The following is a 19,607-nucleotide window of genomic DNA, read 5'->3' on the forward strand; positions in this document are numbered from 1 at the left end:
TTGAGCAGTGGCAGGCAAAAAGCATAAATCGAGGGACAACTGGGGAACTGCAAGCCAAGGAGGGAATGATCTAGCTCTTTTTTGTGGGCTCCAGTGGATATGGTACAATGCCCTCTGTAGATGAGAATGCACATCTGCTTCCTAATGACTGTGACTCTGCAGCTGATAGGAAAGAAACATGAAGCCACTGTGAGGCTGGGCCACCATGCTGGCTGAGACAATTTACTATGTATTAATATAACCATATAAAGAAGCCTGCTCACTGAGCACAATCATCCTTCTCTTGATTAGTTCTGTCACTATCCAAGTTTTCCCCATCATTTTTCATTCTTTTAATTGTGCTTGCCCAAACCTCTCTCATAGCCTGGCTTGGCTGTGTTTGGAGAGCAAACACCTCTAAATCTTTGGTTTTCATTTCTAGCCCTTTAATGAAGATGCTTGTTAGGCTTCAATCTGAGGCATAATGAAGGTATTGTTTCTCCTATTGTCAATTATAATGGGCAACATAGAACATGACTTAGTTTTTCATCTGATTTCCTTACAGCAAGCAGGAGAAGGTAGGGAAGCAAGCAAAGCAATAAACAGGAGTTGTTGGGGCTTTTTTTCTTTCACAGCTGGATGGTCTTCAGACACCTGCTTCATGTATCTAGTGATGTGTGCTCCCTCCAGCCTCCTAATACCTGATTGTCTAGAGATGATACTCACATCATCCAAATAGTCCTTTTTATTCTCTAACCATAAATTATTGTTTCATCAGCTGCAACCCTAGTTAGATATGTCTCAGCCTTTACACTGCACATCCCCAGCCTTTATCAATGCCCTAAAAGGGCAGACATATTCCATTTAATAATCTTTTTACTTCACCCTTCATTTTTCTGCCTTTTGTGACTTAAGTAATCAATCTTCTCTCTTTTATCTTCCCCTTTTTTTTTTTTTTAACTTTAGAACTTCTATTTTCACCTTGTTCCTGGCTCTGTCTCCTTTGGCTGTAATAACCTATAAGCAATTAACATGGCATCTTCTTTACCCGATCTGGAAGTGATTTGCACCAGAATAAGAGGACACAGTCTCAAGCTGCACCAGGAGAAGTTTAAGCTGGAGGTGAGGAGAAAGTTCTTCCCAGAGAGAGTTGTTAGCCATTGGAATGTGCTGCCCAGGGAGTTGGTAGAGTCACCATCCCTGGAGGTGTTCAAGAGGGGATTGGACGTGGCACTTGTTGCCATGGTTTAGTCATGAGGTCTGTGGTGACAGGTTGGACTTGATGATCTTTGAGGTCTCTTCCAACCTTGGTGATTCTGTTATTCTGTGATATGTAGTTGCTATAGAATTATGGATTTATAATATGGGATATCATATCCTTGGACATTTTCATTACTGCTTTTCCAGAGATGGGGAAAAAAAAGAAAAAAGGGGAAAAAAGGAGAAAAAAGAAAAATGAAAAAAAGGAAAAAAAGGAAAATGAAAAATGGGGAAAAAAAAGAAAAATGAAAAAAAGGGAAAAAAGAAAATTTAAAAAAGGGGAAAAAGAAAAATTAAAAGAAGAAAAAAGGGGGGAAGGGGAAAAAAGAAAAAAAGGGAAAAATAGAAAGAAAATTTAAAAAAAAAAAAGGGGAAAAAAGAAAAAAGGAGCAAAGGGGAAAAAAGGAAAAAAAGGAGAAAAAGGGGAAAAAAGAAAAAAGGGGAAATGGGGAAAAAAAGGAAAAAAGGGAAAGAAAGGAAAAAAGGGAAAAATGGGGAAAAAGAAAAAAGGGGAAAGAGAAAAAAAGGAAAAAAGAGAAAAAAGAAAATAGGAAAAAGAAAAAAGAAAACAGAGAAAAAAAAGAAAAAAGGAAAAAGATATAAAAGAAAAAAAGAAAAAAGAGAAAAAAGAAAAAATAGAAAAAAGAAAAATGAAAAAAGATAAAAGAAGAAAAAATAAAAAAGAAAAAAAAATAAAAGAAGAAAAAAAGAAAACGGGAAAAAAGAAAAAAGGAAAAACTGCCAAGATCAGAGGAAGCACATTTCTCTTAACTTTATTTGGACCTCCATGTACACATCAGTAGAAGATTAGCTCACACATTGTCCATCAGTTCTTTTTCCCCCCCAGAAAAAAGAAGGAAAAAAAAAGGAAGACCAAACCTGAGCTATTTAAATATTTTCTTAACTGCTAAAGAGGATTTCTTTTTATAGTGCAGATAATTAAGTCTTGGGCATTGAAGCTGGAGCGATCTATTTGATACAGAGAGAATAAAAGATTTGAAGAATTTTAAATTGCAAACAAAACCCAACCCCCAAGCCCTATCTGCACTGACTACTAGATACTTTGAAATTTAAGCTGATATTTTGTCCCTGTGTCTACAAAGACTTCCAAATGACTGTGCATATTTATACCATTTAAAAGAGTTGCTTTCGTTCTTTCACACTGTTCTACAGATCTCAGAGATAGTTAGGGATCACAGAATCGCCAAGGTTGGAAGAGACCTCAAAGAGCCTCAAGTCCAATCATTGATCTAACACCATTGTGGCCATTAAATCGTGCCCCAAAATGTTATATGCAGATGTTTCATGAACACCTCCAGGGACTGTGACTCCACCACCTCCCTGGGCAGCCTGTTCCAATGCCTGACCCCTCTTGCAGGAAAGAAATTTTTTCCTAATATTCAACCTAAACCTCCCCTGGAAAAATTTCAGGCCATAGGGGACACGGTCTCAAGCTGCGTCAGGGGAGGTTTAGACTCGAAGTGAGGAGGAAGTTCTTCACCGAGCAAGTTGCTCATCATTGGAATGGGCTGCCCAGGGAGGTGGTGGAGTCCCCATCCCTGGAGGTGTTCAAGAGGAGATTGGATGTGGCACTTGGTGCCATGGTCTAGTCCTGAGGTCTGTGGAGACAGGTTGGACTCGATGATCCTTGGGGTCTCTTCCAACCTTAGTTATACTGTGATACTGTGATACAGTGATTTCCCCTCATTCTATCCCCTGATACTAGGGAGAAGAGTCTAACCCCGACCTGATTCCCATCTAATTTCAGACAGCTGTAGAGGGCAATGAGGTCTCCCCTCAGCCTTCTCTTCTCCAGGTTAAACAATCCCATTTCGCTCAGTCACTCTGCATGAAACCTGCTCTCTAGACCCTTCACTATATAAAAGGGATTTGGCCTATATGGAAACACAGTGAGAGCCAAACTAGCAGAGATTGGTATCAACGGAGCCATTAGGTGCCCCTTTATAGCCATCCATTCACAGAGATGAACATATATCATACATATGGTAAAACAAATCACTTAAATGTGCTTGTTCTTAGCTCTCTTGGAAGTCTTACAGGGTTTGAGCACATCCTTAATGTTTTGCTGTGTTAAAACTCGGATGAAGTAGTAATGACTGAGCAGTTGGCCTTGGTGATCTCAAAGGTCTTCTTCAACCTCCAAAGTTTCATAATTCTATGAGTGTGTTTTAATTTGTTTTGTGGCTGCTTCCACTGCTGCATTTATTACTGTTTCTAGGAACACTCTCTGTTGCTCTGTGGCCTTAAAACTTACTCCATGAGCAGTAATCCCACTGGAAGCAGTCTTAAACGGAGCTAAATAAATACCCTTGTTCTTGCTTCCTTCTTCAAGTGAAATGCTCATTTGCATTTTGAACTGCAGTTTTGCCAACTTCCCACACCTTCTCCCCACAACCCTCTGCAGTGAACACATCCTTGTCAGTCCTTTGCAGCAAACACATCCTTGGGAAACACATTCTTTCTGTGGAAATCCTGAGGGGATGCTGGGACATGACAGGAAAGTAGTGGTAGTGCTCACAATAGTGGTCACCAAAGAAAAGGTGGAAACATGACACTCAGGACAATGGTGGAGAGAGTCAGTAGGAGAAATTATATGGGAAACATCTAGGAAAACAGCTCCACAGAGAAGGGCCTTGGAGTCTGGGTGGACAGTAAGTGGACAATGAAAGAGCCATGTGTCCTTGTGGCCAAGGCCAATGGCATCCTGGGGTGCATTAAGAAGAGTGACCAGCAGGACAAGGAAGGTCCTCCTGCCCCTCTACTGTGCCTTAGAGAGATCACATCTGGAGTATCATGTCCAGTTCTGAGCTCCTCAGTTCAGGAGGGCTGGGGATATACAACAGAGAGTCCAGTGGAGGGCTAGAAGGATGATGAAGGGACTGGAGCATCTACCTGATGAAGAAAGGCTGAGAGGTCTGGGGCTGTTCAGCCTGTTTAGCCTGGAACAGAAAAGGCTGAGAGGGTGATTCCCAGTGATAGTATGAGGGACAATGGAGACAAACTGGAACCAAGGAAGTTCCACCTCAACATGAGGAAAAACTTCCTTGCTTAAAGGGTGCTGGTGCACTGGAACAGGCTGCCCAGAGAGGTTGTGGAGTCTGTTTTCTGGAAACTTTCAAGACCCATCTGGATGCATACCTGTGTGACTTGCCCTAGGTGATCCTGCTTTGGCAGTGGGTGTTGAACTGGGTGATCTCCAGATGTCCCTTACAAACCCTTCCATTCTGTGATTCTGTATAACAGAACTAGTAATACAAGATTAACTTCCCAAACCACATAGTTCAACAGAGTTTGACAGGGAAGATGCATAAAAGCAGTCCTGAAGGCATGTCATCATGTGTAACAGGGAGAAAGATCTCCAGATATGTGTTATAACCTAAACTTGTTCTCTCTCACCTATGCATCCACACATTAGATTTTTTGTGAGGAATATTTGCAGATAGGGGTAGTTTCAGGCTTTTCTCTGTTCCTGAAACATCTTGCCTTACTTTTTGCAAGCTACTAGGTCAAATGTGTGACACATCCACTCTCCCCCTCCTTTTTCTCCCCTCTTCCTGTTTAAACCGGGGCTGTGTCCGCTTCTGAAGGAAGAAGGCGTTTTTCAAACCTCCAGGAAACAGGAGGCTATCATTACTCTGGTTCTCTCCAAAAATTCAGATAATTGATTAATGAACTTTTCCTCTCTGCTCATCTGCAGCAGCAGAAGAAGATGGAGGTAATTATGGCACTCAGAACAGAAGGCTCAGTACCGAGTGGCTACAACAACCAGAAAAAGCTCAGAAGAGGAATGCAGATGACAGGAGGTTTGTAAGAGTTTTTCAACCTCAGGAATGAGAAGCCTATCAGCAACAAGCCCTCACAAGCTGTGCTGTTTGCAGAGCTTTCATTTCCACTCCACACCTGATGGTACAGAAGCCCCAGTAACGGATGCCCCAGGTAATTCCAGCTCACCATACCTTGAAGCTCAGGTTCACAGAGATTTGTATAGTGGCAGATATCTGATCAAGTCCACTGCAACACATGCTTCATCTTTTTGTTACCCTTCTAGGGAAGATTGGAAGGGGACAAAATGTTTTCCAGTGCACTGTGTGCAGTGTCAAGCTCACAGTGAGTTCATCTGATAAAGACAAGCTCAGTTATCTTCAGGAAAGGGGCTTCAGAGGATGTTTCTGGTACAATAGGATACACAGTGTTTCTTACTGCTCTCAAGCCTCTGTTTTACATACATGTGAGTGTCTGTTATCAAACGTTCCTCCCACTCCTCTTTCTCACAAAGAAAACAAAGTCCTCTGCATATACAGAAGCATATTCCCTGAATAGCCTGAAACTGCACAGAATCATCATACAATCACAGCACGCCTTGCACTGGAAGGAATTGTAAAGATCATCCAGTTCCGACTCCCTCTGCCATGGGCAGGGACACCTCCCACTAGACCAGGTGGCTCAAAGCCTCATCCAGATGGGTCTTCAAGGGATGATGCATCCACAACTTCCCTAGGCAACCTGCTCCAGTGCTACACCACCCTCATAGTAAAGAGCTTCTTCCTGATGTGCAATCTTAATGTATCCTGCTCTAGTTTTAAACCATTCCCTCTCATTCTATCACAACAGTCCTTTTTAAAATATCCCTCTCTAGCTTTCCTGTAGACTCTCTTCAAGTGCTGGAAGGCTGCTATGAGACCAAACTCTCCCAGCCTGTCCTCACAGGAGAGGTTCTCCAGCCCTCGGATCATCATTGTGGCCCTCCTCTGGACCTTCTCCAACAAATCCATCTCCTTTTTGTTTTGGGGGGTCCAGAGCTGGATGTGGTACTCCAGATAGAGATTCAGGAGAGCAGAGGGAAAGAATCACCTCTCTCAACCTTCTGGCCAACCAGCTTTTGATTTGTAGATCTCATGTCTTCAAGAGCTTGGAAACAAACAGCTCACTTTCATGTGACAGCCACAGACATCCACTGACATGATAGAAATTGGGGTTTAACTCTATGCCTTGGCAAGGATGGGTACCTGAGCCCAATCTGGGTACCCAGAGGCACAGCTGTCCAATCTCCTGGGGAAACATTCACCACCCTTATTTCCAGAGTGTCCTATAACTTCAGTTTACATGCTCTGAAATCTCTGGCACTAAAGGGATTAAATCAAGCCTTAGCTTGTGGGTGAACTTGATTCATTCTGTAATCAATCACCCTAAAACATATCAAGTGAAAAAAAACCCAACCAAGATCTAATTTGTAACTAAGACAAGAAGAAAAGGAAACAAAATCAATTTTAGAATATAGCCAAGAATGGGCAAGAGTTCCCAGTGCAGGATTAGCAACAAAATAAATATAAACACTTAGAAAACAATCACACAGAAAACTATATGATCCTGGGTTGATATATGTCAAGAGGACTGCTGTGCAGAAAGGCAAAACCTAAACATGAGGAACCAGAAATGAGCAGGAGAGAATGGAAATGATCTTGTTTGTTCAATTATAGAATAATAGAATCATAGAATCAATAAGGTTGGAAAAGACCTCAGAGATCATCAAGTCCAACCTGTCACCCAGCACCTCATGACTACTAAACCATGGCACCAAGTGCCATGTCCAATCCCCTCTTGAACACTTCCAGGGATGGTGACTCCACCACCTCCCTGGGCAGTACATTCCAATGGCTAACAACTCTCTCTGGGAAGAACTTTCTCCTCACCTTGAGCCTCAACTTCCCCTGGTGCAGCTTGAGACTGTGTCCTCTTGTTCGGGTGCTGGTTGCCTGGGAGAAGAGACCAACCCCCTCCCAGCTACAACATCCCTTCAGGTAGTTTTTATATAGCATAGCATAGCATAGCATAGCATAGGATGGAATGGAATGGAATGGAATAGAATAGAATAGAATAGAATAGAATAGAATAGAATAGAATAGAATAGAATAGAATTAGCAGCTTGTGGAAATGGCACCTTGGGACATGGTCTAATGGCCATGGTGGTGTTAGGTTGAAGGTGTGTCTAAGAACAGATGAAAATCTGCAATGTATTATTTCTTTGTGTGTGCTGTTTTCCTTGTTTCAATTAATTATCTAGCAGCAGAATCAACTTAGCAGGGTGCCTTCAAAAATTCCTGCACTGCAGTGTTATACCACTGAGCAGAGAGTTTAACTAGATGATTTTATTAGGGAGCCAATTAACACTTAGGTCTAAAGAAACCCAAGCAACTAAGCCATCTTTTTAGAATCACAGAATTGCTTTGGTTAGAAAAGACTTCTAAGATCATTGAGTCCAACCACTGACCTAACACCACTATAGCCATTAAACCATGTCCCAGAGTGCCATGGACACACATTTCTTGAACACCTCCAGGGACTGTAACTCCAACACCTCCCTGGGCAGCTTATTCCAATGCCTGACCACTCTTTCAGGAAAGAAATATTTCCTAATATCCAATGTAAATCTCCCCTGGCACAATTGCAGGTCATTTCCTCTCCTTCCAGCACTGATACAAGGAAGAAGAGACCAACCCCCACCTCACTCTAATCTCTTCAGGGAGTTGTAGAGTGCGAAGAGTTCTCCCTTCAGCTTCCTCTTCTCCAGTCTGAACAACCCCAGATTCCTCACCCTTTCCTTTTAGGACTTCTTCTCCAGACCCTTCACCATCTTTGTTACCCTTCTCTGGATGCACTCCAAGACCTGGGCTGCCCAGAGAGGTGCCCAGAGGAACCTTCTAATGATCTGCTGACTTGCCTTATTTCAAATTTTGAAAAATAAATTATGACTTGGTACCCAGTACTGCTGAGCACCTTTCCAAAAAGAATCTATTAGACAAAGACAAGAAGAATTTGCAGCTGGATCTACTTCAGGGAAGTAAGACACATGGGATTATAAGAAGGGGTGTTCAAAGGAACAAGAATGCATCAGAAATGGTGTGGCCAGCAGGAGCAGGGAGGTCATTGTGCCCCTGTACTCAGCACTGGTTAGAATACATAGAATACATAGAATAAACCAGGTTGGAAGAGACCTTCAAGATCATCGCGTCCAACCCATCACCAATCCAACACCGCCCAAGCAACTAACCCACAGCACCAAGCACCCTGTCAAGTCTTCTCCTAAAAACCTCCAGTGATGGCGACTCCACCACCTCCCCAGGCAGCCCATTCCAATGGGCAATCACTCTTTCTGTATAGAACTTTTTTCTAAAGGCCATACCTTGAGTCCTGTGTCCAGTTGTGGGCTTCTCAATTTAAGAAGGACATTGAGACTCTTGAACGTGTCCAGAGAAGGGCAACAAGGCTGGGGAGAGGCCTTGAGCACAGCCCTGTGAGGAGAGGCTGAGGGAGCTGGGGTTGCTTAGCCTGGAGAAGAGGAGGCTCAGGGGAGACCTTCTTGCTCTCTACAACTACCTGAAGGGAGGTTGTAGCCAGGTGGGGGTTGGTCTCTGCTCCCAGGCAACCAGCACCAGAACAAGAAGACACAGTCTCAAGCTGTGCCAGGGGAGGTTTAGGCTTGAGGTGAGGAGAAAGGTCTTCCCAGAGAGAGTTGTTAGCCATTGGAATGTGCTGCCCAGGGAGGTGGTGGAGTCACCATCCCTGGAGGCGTTCAAGAGGGGATTGGACGTGATACTTGAAGCCATGGTTAAGTAGTCAGGAGGTGTTGGGTGACAGCTTGGACTTGATGATCTCTGAGGTCTTTTCCAACCTTACTGATTCTATGATTCTATGACTCAAATAAGTGACTGTGAGGAATCACACCTGAAGTGAGCATTGGAATGAGTTTGTTCCCTATTAGCGAAGGTACAGCCTGGTAGGCTCTGGTCCAAAAAAAGGCCAGCAGAGATGAAGGAATTGGAAGGTGTTTGAAAGCAAAGTGCTGGCTTTTCATATTAAAAAAAATGAATTAAAACTGACAGCTTCTTGGAGGTGTTTAGGAGGAGACTTGATAGGGTGCTTGGTTGTATGGTTTAGTTGATTAGGTGGTGCTGGATGATGGGTTGGACCTGATGATCTCAAAGTTCTCTTCCAACCTGGTCTCATCTATTCCATTCCATTCCATTCCATTCCATTCCATTCCATTCCATTCCATTCCAAAAAGTTGTGGGGAACAATTTTTAATGATGCACCATTTACTGCTGTGAGTTGGTGATGGACTTGTTTCCTATTTCCTTAAATCCACATTTTCAGTCCCAATTTAGAGAGGAACAAAAAGCTTTTTCAATGCAGGTTTTGTGCCTTGCATCTGTATATTTCAACTCTGACCTAATGTGTCTGTACAGGGACTGCACTAAGAGGGTATTTGGTGGCAGAGAATTAAGTTTCCAAGGAGCAGAAATAGAAAGAAAAATCAATTTAGTGGAAATGGAAATAGAGAAATAGAAGTAAGGAAAGGTATAAAGGTATAGATTTACCAAGAAGGCACAACGAAGAGGCTGTGCTACCAATATTAGCTTGGATGACCTTGCCGGTCAGCCTCCCACCAATTTGCAGAGGGGCTGGTTCTGCCTTCTCCTGCTTTTGTCTTCTCCTACTGCACAGCTTTATAGTATCACCTATGTTTAAAGCCAGAGAAAATGGCCTGAAATTGTACAAGGGAGGTTTAGGGTGGATATTAGGGAACAAAAATTTTCTGAAAGAGTGGGAAGGCATTGGAACAGGCTGTGCAGGGAGGTAGTGGAATCATCAGCCCTGGAGGTGGTCAAGAAATGTGTGGACATGGCACTTTGGGACACTGGTTAGTGGTTGTGGTGGTGTTGCATTGATGATTGGACTTCATGATCTTGGAGGTCTTTTCCAACCAAAACAATTCTAGGATTCTATTGTTTCTGTGCCATACTGATAAAATCTAATGAATGGAACGGAATGGAATGGAACAGAATAGAATAGAATAGAATAGAATAGAATAGAATAGAATAGAATAGAATAGAGCAGAACTGACTTGACTTGACTTGACTTGACTTGAATTGAATTGAATTGAATTGAATTGAATTGAATTAACCAGGTGGCAAAAATACCTTCAAGATCATCGTGTCCAACCTATCATCCAACACCATCTAATCAACTAAACCATGGCACCAAGCACCCCATCCAGACTCTTCCTAAACACCTGCAGTGATGGTGACTCCACCACCTCCCTGGGCAGCACATTCCAATGGCCAATCACTCTTTCCGTGAAGAACTTCTTTCTAACATCCAGCCTAAACCTCCCCTGGTGCAACTTGAAACTGTGTCCTCTTGTTCTGGTGCTGGTTGCCTGGGAGAAGAGACCAACCCCCACCCGGCCACAACCTCCCTTCAGGTAGCTGTAGACATCACACTTTGCTTCACAGCTTGCGAAGTCAGCCTTTGTCAGCCCCCTCTCCTCTGCTCCCTTCTTTCACCTGATGATTTACTTCCTGGCAGTACCCTGAGAATTACTGCTCTCCCTTCCCCTAGCTGAGTTTAGCTATATCTGAATTTTGCACATTACTTACAGATGACCCTCACTTCAGAAGATGCCTGCTTTTTGTGTCCTAGTTGTGTAAAGACTGACAGCAACCTTCATCAGAGGATAATTTCCAAATGAAGAGAAGTATCCATGTGGGACTGTCAGAACTACTGAATTGATTTGTGCCTGCACCACAGGTCAGATTTCAACCCATTTTTCTTGAAGACAAACTAGACTGATTTATCCTCAGGGGCTTTGCCCTCCACTCCTTACAAGCCTCAAAACCCAGAAATAAATGATGTATGTTCATTTACTACACCCATATCATGTGAGGGCAATTGATTCAATTACATTATAGCTACTGGAAACAAAGCAGCCATATGGCAAGCTTTCCACTCACAAGTAATGGATGCTGCACAGCCACAGCTCTCTGCATGGATGCTACCCCCTAAACAGGCTTCCTTAGGGGAGAGCTTTCCCTGAGCCATGGGGGGAATATGATTTCACAGCTGGTTAAGATAAGCATCTAAACCCTGAGATACTTCTCTGGAGTTTTATCTGAGCTGTCCAGATCTTCTGAGCCTTCAAAATTGCAATGCAAATTTTTGTAAGAAAAGGCCTTTTGTGTGTGTGTGCAAGTGTGTACAGGGCCATGAAGATGATCAGAAGGCTGTAAAGCCTCTCCTGTTAGGAGAGGTTGGGAGAGTTTGGGCTGTTCTGCCTGGAGAAGAGAAGGCTCTAGGAAGACTTTATAGCTGCATTTCAATATCTGAAGGGGACCTGCAAGAAGGCTTGGTGAGGGACTGTTTGCAAGAGCCTGTAGAGCTAGGATGAGAGCCAATGATTTGAAATGGGAACAGGGTAGATTTAGATTGGACATTGCAAAGAATGTTTTCACTGTGAGGATAGTGAGATACTGGAAGAGGTTGCCCAGAGATGTGGGCAGATCCTGAGCTGGATGAGGGGATTGAGTCCATCATCAGTAAGTTTGCAGATGATACCAAGTTGGGAGTATGTGTGGATCTGTTAGAAGGCAGGAGAGCTCTGCAGAGGGACCTTGCCAGGCTGGACAGAAGGGCAGAGTCTAAGGGCATGAGATTGAACACATCCAAGTGCCAGATTCTACACATTGGTCACAACAACCCCATGCAGTGCCACAGGCTGGGGTCAGAGTGGCTGGAGAGCAGCCAGGCAGAGAGGCACCTGGGGGTGCTGGTTGACAGTAGGCTGAACATCAGCCTGCAGTGTGCTCAGGTGGCCAAGAAGGCAAATGGCATCCTGGCCTGTATCAGGAATACTGTGGCCAGCAGGAGCAGGGTGGTCATTCTGGCCCTGTATGCTGCACTGGTTAGGGCACACCTTGAGTCCTGTGTCCAGTTCTGGGCCCCTCAGTTTAGGAAAGATGTTGAGTTGCTGGAATGTGTCCAGAGAAGGGCAACAAAGCTGGGGAGGGGTTTGGAGCACAGCCCTGTGAGGAGAGGCTGAGGGAACTGGGGTTGCTTAGCCTGGAGAAGAGCAGGCTCAGGGGAGACCTTATTGCCATCTACAACTACCTGAAGGAAGGTTGCAGCCGGGGGGGGGGGGGGGGTTGGTCCCAAGCAACCTGTGACTGAATAAGAGGACACAGCCTCAAGATGAGCAAGGGGAAGTTTAGGCTTGATCCTAGAAAGTTCTTCACAGAAACAGTAATTTGCCACTGGAATGTGCTGCCCAGGGAGGTGGTGGGCTCAGCTTCCCTGGAGGTGTTTGAGAAAAGACTGGATGAGACCCTTAGTGCCATGGTCTAGTTGATTAGTTAGGGTTGGGTGATTGGTTGGACTTGATGATCTTAGAGGTCTCTTCCAAACGGGCTGATTCTGTGGTGGAAGCCCTATCCCTGGTGACAATCAAGGTTAGACTTGATGGGGCCCTGAGCAACCTGATCCAGTTGGAGGTGTCAATGCTCACTGCAGGAGGGTTGGACAAGATGGTCTTTGAGGGCCCCTTCCAACTCAATGAGATCTATGTGCACGCAGGCACATATCAACGTGCTTTTTATTACGTCTTAATGCTGGATGAGCAGGAAATACATGGAGAGGAAAAGCAGCAGTCTGTTTTGTTTCATATGCCACGCACAGTGATGCCTCTAAAGACATGTGAAATTCAATCATGAGCCAAATCTAGCCTCAAATCGATCAAGTTCTGCTGACTTCAATGGAGCAATTGCAGAGAGATACTTCAGCTGCTCCTCCAAGCCCACCCGTTTTCACACCCTCTCTACTTTCCAAAGTATGTTTATCAATATGTTGATAGGTGCTTTAGACACATAAATATATATAAAAAGCTGTCTAGGCTGCCATCCAGAGCTGGAAGATGCAAAGGTTCACAGATATCTATGAAGTCTGCATGTGAAGAAGTGTGGGGAAGTTCAGCATCGTTTCTCAAACAGACAGACAGAAGACAACAATAAACCAAGTGAAACAAACCCCAAGAAAATCCCAAACAGAAAACAAAGGCAAACCAAATTCTTCCCTTTCTGTATAAAGGGAATCAGAACAGCATCATAGAATTGCCTGGTTGGAAAAGACCTTAAGGTCATCAAGTCCAACTACAGCCCCACATCTCCCTGTACACAACAGTTAGACTATGTCCCTAAGCCCCTCATGCAAACATCTTTAAAACACCTCCACGGATGGTGACTGCACCACTTCCCTGGGCAGTCTGTTCCAGTGCCTGACGATCCTTTTCAGTGGAGAAATTTTTCCTAATATCCATCCAAAACGACCCCTGGTGCAACTTGAGGCCATTTGCATGGTTTAGTTGATTAGGTGGTGTTGGATGATAGGTTGGATGGGATGATCTTGAAGGTCTCTTCCAACCCGGTCTGGTCTGGTGTGGTCTATTCTATTCTATTCTATTCTATTCTATTCTATTCTATTCTATTCTATTCTATTCTATTCTATTCTATTCTATTCCATTCCATTCCATTCCATTCCATTCCATTCCATTCCATTCCATTCCATTCCATTTCCTCTTGTCCTATCACTTTTTATCTGGGAGAAGAGACCAACATCCACCCCACTAGAACCTCCTTTCAGGGAGCTGTAGAGAGTGAGGAGGTCTCCCCTCAGTCCTCAGTCTCCTCCAGGCTACACATCCCTAGCTCCCTCAGCCACTTTTCACAGGACATGTACTCAAGACCCTTCCTCAGCTGCTCAATTAAGTTTTGTTCTGACTATTTCAGCATTGAGCCAGAAACTTCTTACTGGGATCAGCCTTTCTACCTCTGAACGATCCCCCCCTCCCTGTTGTCTAGAAAAGACCTGCTGTTAAAAGTAGCTCTGGGAATACGTAGGAGTTGCTCCTAATGAATTAAAAATGTGACAGCAGCTTTGGGATTTTTGTGGTTTTGTTCTGCCCATGAAAAAGCTGCTCCTTGTGCCTCAGATAAGTAGAGCAGTTAACCTCAGATCAGGCAGTATTTACTTGTACTTCCCCGTGCTTCAGACAGGAAATGCTTTAAATATTGCAAATTCTGAGGTTATAACACTGGAAATGTTTGCCTGTCAGAGGCACCTGTCAAGCTTTTGTACAACCCTCAGCTGCATGCAAGCAGAGGCAGCTCAGCACTCAGTTGTCACAGAGTTGCTTCACTTGGAAAAGACCTCTAAGATCATCAGGTCTAACCATCAACCTAACACCACCGTGGCCATTAAACCCTGTCCCTAAGTGCGGTGGTCACACGTTTCTCAAACGCCTCCAGGGATAGTGACTCCACCACCTCCCTGGGCAGCCTATTCCAATGTCAGATAAACCTTTCTGTGAAGTCATTTGTCCTAATATCTAAACATAACCTCACCTGACACAAAGTGAGGCTGTTTCCTCTTGTCCTGTCATGTATTGCATGGGAGAACAGACCAACCCCCACCCCACCCTCGCCTCCTTTGAGGTAGTTGCAGAGAGCAATGAGGTCTCTCCTAAGCCTCCTCATCTGCAGACTAAACTATCTAAATTCCCTCACCTGCTCCTCCTAAGACTTGCATTCAAGGCTTTTCATCAGCTTTGTTGACCTCTGGACATTCTCAACATCCTTCTTGTAGTGAGGGTCCCTAAACTGAACCTAGTATTCAAGGTGTGGCCTCAGCAGTGAAAAGTAGATGTGGACAATCACGTCCCTGGACCTGCTGGCCACACTTTTTCTGATGCAAGCCAGGATGCCTCTTGGCCACATGAACATATCAACAAAAGCTTTGTGTAGAATTTTAGAGGACTTCTGCCTTCTCTCAGACTCTCAGCATTTCACATGGGAATGCAAGACTAGCAAAATGCCAGGGAGGCCATGGGTGCCACCTCCTTGGAGATATTCAAGGCCAGGTTGGATAGGGCCTTGAGCAACCTGGTCTAGTGGAAGGTGTCCCTGCCCATGGCAGGGGGTTTGGAACTGGATGACTTCTAAGGTCCTTTCCAACCCAAACAGTTCTATGATTCCACAGAAATGGAATCATTGAATCACAGAATCACAGAATCATAGAATCATATAAGCATAGAATCAATAAGGCTGGTAGAGACCTCAAAGGTCATCAAGTCCAGCCTGTCACCCAACACCTCATGACTACTAAACCATGGCACCAAGTGTCACGTCCAATCACCTCCAGCCTAAACCTCCCCTGGCACATCTTGAGACTGTGTCCTCTTGTTCTGATGCTTGTTGCCTGGAAGAAGAGACCAACCCCTTCCTGGCCACAACCTCCCTTCAGGTAGCTGTAGAGAGCAATAAGGTCTCCCCTGAGCCTCCTCTTCTCCAGGCTAAGCAACCCCAGCTCCTCAGCCTCTCCTCACAGGGCTGTGCTCAAGGCCTCTCCCAAGCCTCATTGCCCTTCTCTGGACACGTTCAAGAGTCTCAATGTCCTTCTTAAATTGAGGGGCCCAGTATAGTATTTAAATAAATAACTAGTATTTAAATAAGTAAACAGCATTTAGTAACCTCCCCAAACAATGTGTTAGTTTGCATTTGGAGTTTGTACAAGGAAAAAAGAAAAGCAGCAAAATAAACACAATCCTCCAAAGAAATAAAAATAACCTGGTTAGGGGGGACAAGGGAGCATAAGCTATTCTGACCCTTCACCAGTTTCAGTGCTGCTCAAAACCATGCTAGTTATGATTTATACAGACATCATAGTTTGCAGGGGTTTAGAAGTTCTGAAAAATGGACGTGCTCCAGAAGGTCTCAGCCACAATCAGCACGCAGCAGGCTTGCAATCTTCTTGTGGCTTAACAAAACCATATAGGGTGTTGTAAATATCTACATTCACATAGAACATTTTAAGCTTTAAAGAGAAATAAATCTATCAAAGTGCTTCTAAAGCCAGCTTTAATTAGAAACCAGCGTGCAAACACTTTTAACAAGTCAAACTGAGCTGAGCTGGAATAATCCTTTTGAATTTGTGTGTTTTCTCTCTTCCCCACAGCCTCTTGTTCTGTCTGTAACAGAGCTGGAGCAGCTGCCAGCCTCAAGTATCCCCTGTCTTATACCTGACCTTGATTCAGATTCTCTTCCAAGTCTCCAGAGAGTTAAAAAGGAAGCAGGTTCAGGAAATGCCATGCATGACACTTCTGAAGCTAGAAAGGTCTATTCCTGAGCAGCTATCCCTTGGTGCCCAGGAAGCCCAAAGTGCCACAGGTGAACTTGCACTAAGCATTTTGTACCTCTGCTCAGCACTGGTGAGTCCACACCTGGAGCACTTGGTTCAGTTTTGGACCTCTCACTTCAAGAAGGACACTGAGGTGAAGAGCATGTCCAAAGAAGAGCAAGAAAGCTGGTGAAGGACCTCAAACCCAAGTCCTATGAGGGAAAAGGGGTTGTTTAGTGCAGAGAGGAGGAGGCTGAGAGGAGACGTCATTACCCTCTACAATTGCCTCAAAGGAGACTGGGGTGAGTGGGGGCTGGTCTCCTCTCACATGCAACAAGTGAGGAAATGACCTCAGACTGTGCCAGGGGAGGTTGAGGCTGGGTGCTGGGAAGAATTTCTTCACAGAAATGGTTATCAAGCAGTGGAACAGACTGCCCAGGGAGGTGTTGGAGTCAGCATCCCTGGAGGTATGTCACAGACATGTGGCTGTGGTGCTGAGGGACGTGGGTTAGCGGTAGTGGCTTAGCAGTAGTGGTGGAATTGTGAGGTCTAGGTGAGTGGTTGCACTTGATGCTCCCAAAGGCCTCTTCCCCCCCAATGGTTACATGATTCTGTGATCACATTCCTTAAGTCTTCAAGGCAGCAGGACAGTTGCCTTAGCAGCCAAAGAATTCTCTACCCAAACAAACCAAGGATCCATATATCACAGTATCTTTCTTTTATAATGTTCTATACTTTGGAGGAAAGTGTAAACAAGGATCTTTGTTTATTAAAATAACATCTGCTTTCTTTTAACTGTGCTTAAGAACCCCTGGGTTCAGCTTTCATTAAAAGAAAATCATAACTTCAGTAGCACCTAAAAGGTACATTGAACAACTCCAGTTTATATGAACAGATTTTTACTGTACATGCAAAATGTTTCAGGAGTCCAATTCTGGCCTCGTTGGTTCAAGAAGGACAGAAACTTGCTGGAGAGGTTACAGCAAAGGGCGGCAAAGATGCTGAGGGGACTGCAACATCACTCTGATGAAGAAAGACTGAGAGAATTTGGGCTTTTTAGCCTGGAAAAGAGAAGATTGAGGGGGAATCTCCTCAGTGCTTATCAATAATTGAAGGGTGGGTGTCAGGAGGATGGGACTAGTCTTTTTTCAGTGGTGCCCAGTGACAGGGCAAGGGGTAACAGGCACAAACTTGAACATAAGAAGTTCAATCTAAACATCAGGAGGAACTTCTTTAATTTAAGGGTGTTGGAGCCCTGGAGCAGGCTGCCCAGAGAGGTGGTGGAGTCTCCTTTTCTGGAGACATTCAAAACCTGCCTGAATGCGTTCCTCTGTGACTTTCTTCTCTGCATGAAACTGCCTTGGCGGGAGTGTTGGACTCCATCTCCAGAGGTGCCATCCAACTTCTACCATCCTGTGATTCTGTGACTGAACCCTGTGCCTAAAGCTAAGATGGAATTTAAGTGCTTCCTTGGCCAGGGATAAATATGAGGACATAACTGAGTGCAGTGGTCAATTGGGTTATGTTAATGCAACTAAATAAAAGCTAGCCAAGAGCCAGCCTTGGGCCCCAGGGCCAGAAAGCTGCCCTTTCTGTAGCAGGTTTCTCTTGGAAATAAATATTTGGAATACTTTGAAGGTGAGCCAGGAGCTGAGCCAGCTCAGAAAGCAGCAGAGACAAGGAGAGCCCAAGATCTCCCTCCCGATGTACTTTGGTTTAGTGGTACAGACATACCCTCAGGATCCTAGCCACCAGTTCTCATACCAATTTTCTGTTCAGGTATCTTCAGAGATTTCACTTCTGTTACTCCTTCCTGCAGATTTCACTTCTGTTATTCCTTTCTGCAGCATTGCAGACCCCTCAAAGGACCTGATGATTTTCTTACACAATTCTAAATCCCAGGAACAGATTTATTTGGTTTTTTCCCAGGTCATGCCTGAATGTAAGACTTCTCTGCACTACTGGTGATACATTTGAGAAGAAGGACTTGGGGATGCCAGCTGATGAGAAACTCAATGCGAGCCAGTAATGGCTGCTGGCAGCCCACAAGACAATCATGTCCTGGGCTGCATCAAAAGAAATGTGACCAGCTGGACAAGAGAGGTAGTTCTGCCTCTCTACTCTGCTCTGGTGGGACCCCATCTGGAGTACTGTGGCACCCAGCACAGGAAGGACATGGGTCAGCTGCAGTAGGTCCAGTGGAGGCTGCAAAGACAATCAGAGGGCTGGAGCACCTCTCCTATGAAGACAGGCTGAGAGAGCTGGGGCTGTTCAACCAGGAAAAGAGAAGGCTTCAGGGGGACCTTACAGCAGCCTTTCAGTACCTGAAGGGGACCTAAAGGAAAGCTGGAGAGGACTTTTTACAAGGGCTTGCAGTGACAGAACAAGAGGAAATGGATGGAAGCTTGAGGAGGGTAGATTCTGGCTGGATATTAAGAAGACATTCTTTAGAGTGAGGGTGATGAGGCAGTGGAAGAGGTGGAAGAGGTTGCCCAGGGAGGTTGTGGATGTACCCTCCCCGGAGGTGTTAAAGGCCAGATTGGACAGGGCCTTGAGCAACCTGGTCTAGTGGAAGGTGTCCCTTACCATCCTGTGATTCTGTGTACTGGGAATAGTGTGATCAAGAGCTGAAAATTAGTGTCTTAAATCTAATACTACAGCCACGAGACACCTGGAATATTTAACTCCTCTAACAAAAAATGGAAAGGCAAATGCTTCTCTGTGAAGTCAAGGCATCTGTTTCCTGTTTGGCAGTTGTAATACTTTTTCTCCAGCATATTTGCTTTCATCCCTGAAAGGTCTTTAAAATAACACTGGAAGGCCCATTATAATATTGTAAACAGTATTGCTCAGTGCTCTTGTCACCAGAGGGAATAAAAGAGTCCAGCTTGTAAAAATGCCTTCTTATCACTCTATCTCCTTTGTTACTTTCCACACATTACACTTATCTTTAAACAGGGGGGGGCGGAAAATAGTCAGTCTTGTAAAATCAATGAAGATTTTAAGCAGTGGAGTCATCTTCTGCCTCCTTTACATGTCCTGTAGGAAAGGTGCAAGTTCTGCTGACTTGCCTCAGCTGGCAAACCTCAACCTGACCCTTCACACCAAACTCCAGTCGCCTAGGTGGACGCTAAAAGGATTTACAAAACAGCCTTTTGTGAAGGAATGCTTCCTCTTATGCAACAAAAATAACTCCCAGGCTAGTCAGTAGCTCTTGAAGACCCAGCACAGGGAATATCTTATTTACTCATTTCCTGAGCAAACTGAGAAGTCACTGCAAACTTCAGCTTTTTCAGTGAATTAAACAACTGACATCAAGGAGAGAAAAAACCCCACACTTGGTGGAA

Source organism: Dryobates pubescens, chromosome 8 (genome assembly GCF_014839835.1).
Source record: "Dryobates pubescens isolate bDryPub1 chromosome 8, bDryPub1.pri, whole genome shotgun sequence".
Lineage (NCBI taxonomy): Eukaryota > Metazoa > Chordata > Aves > Piciformes > Picidae > Dryobates > Dryobates pubescens.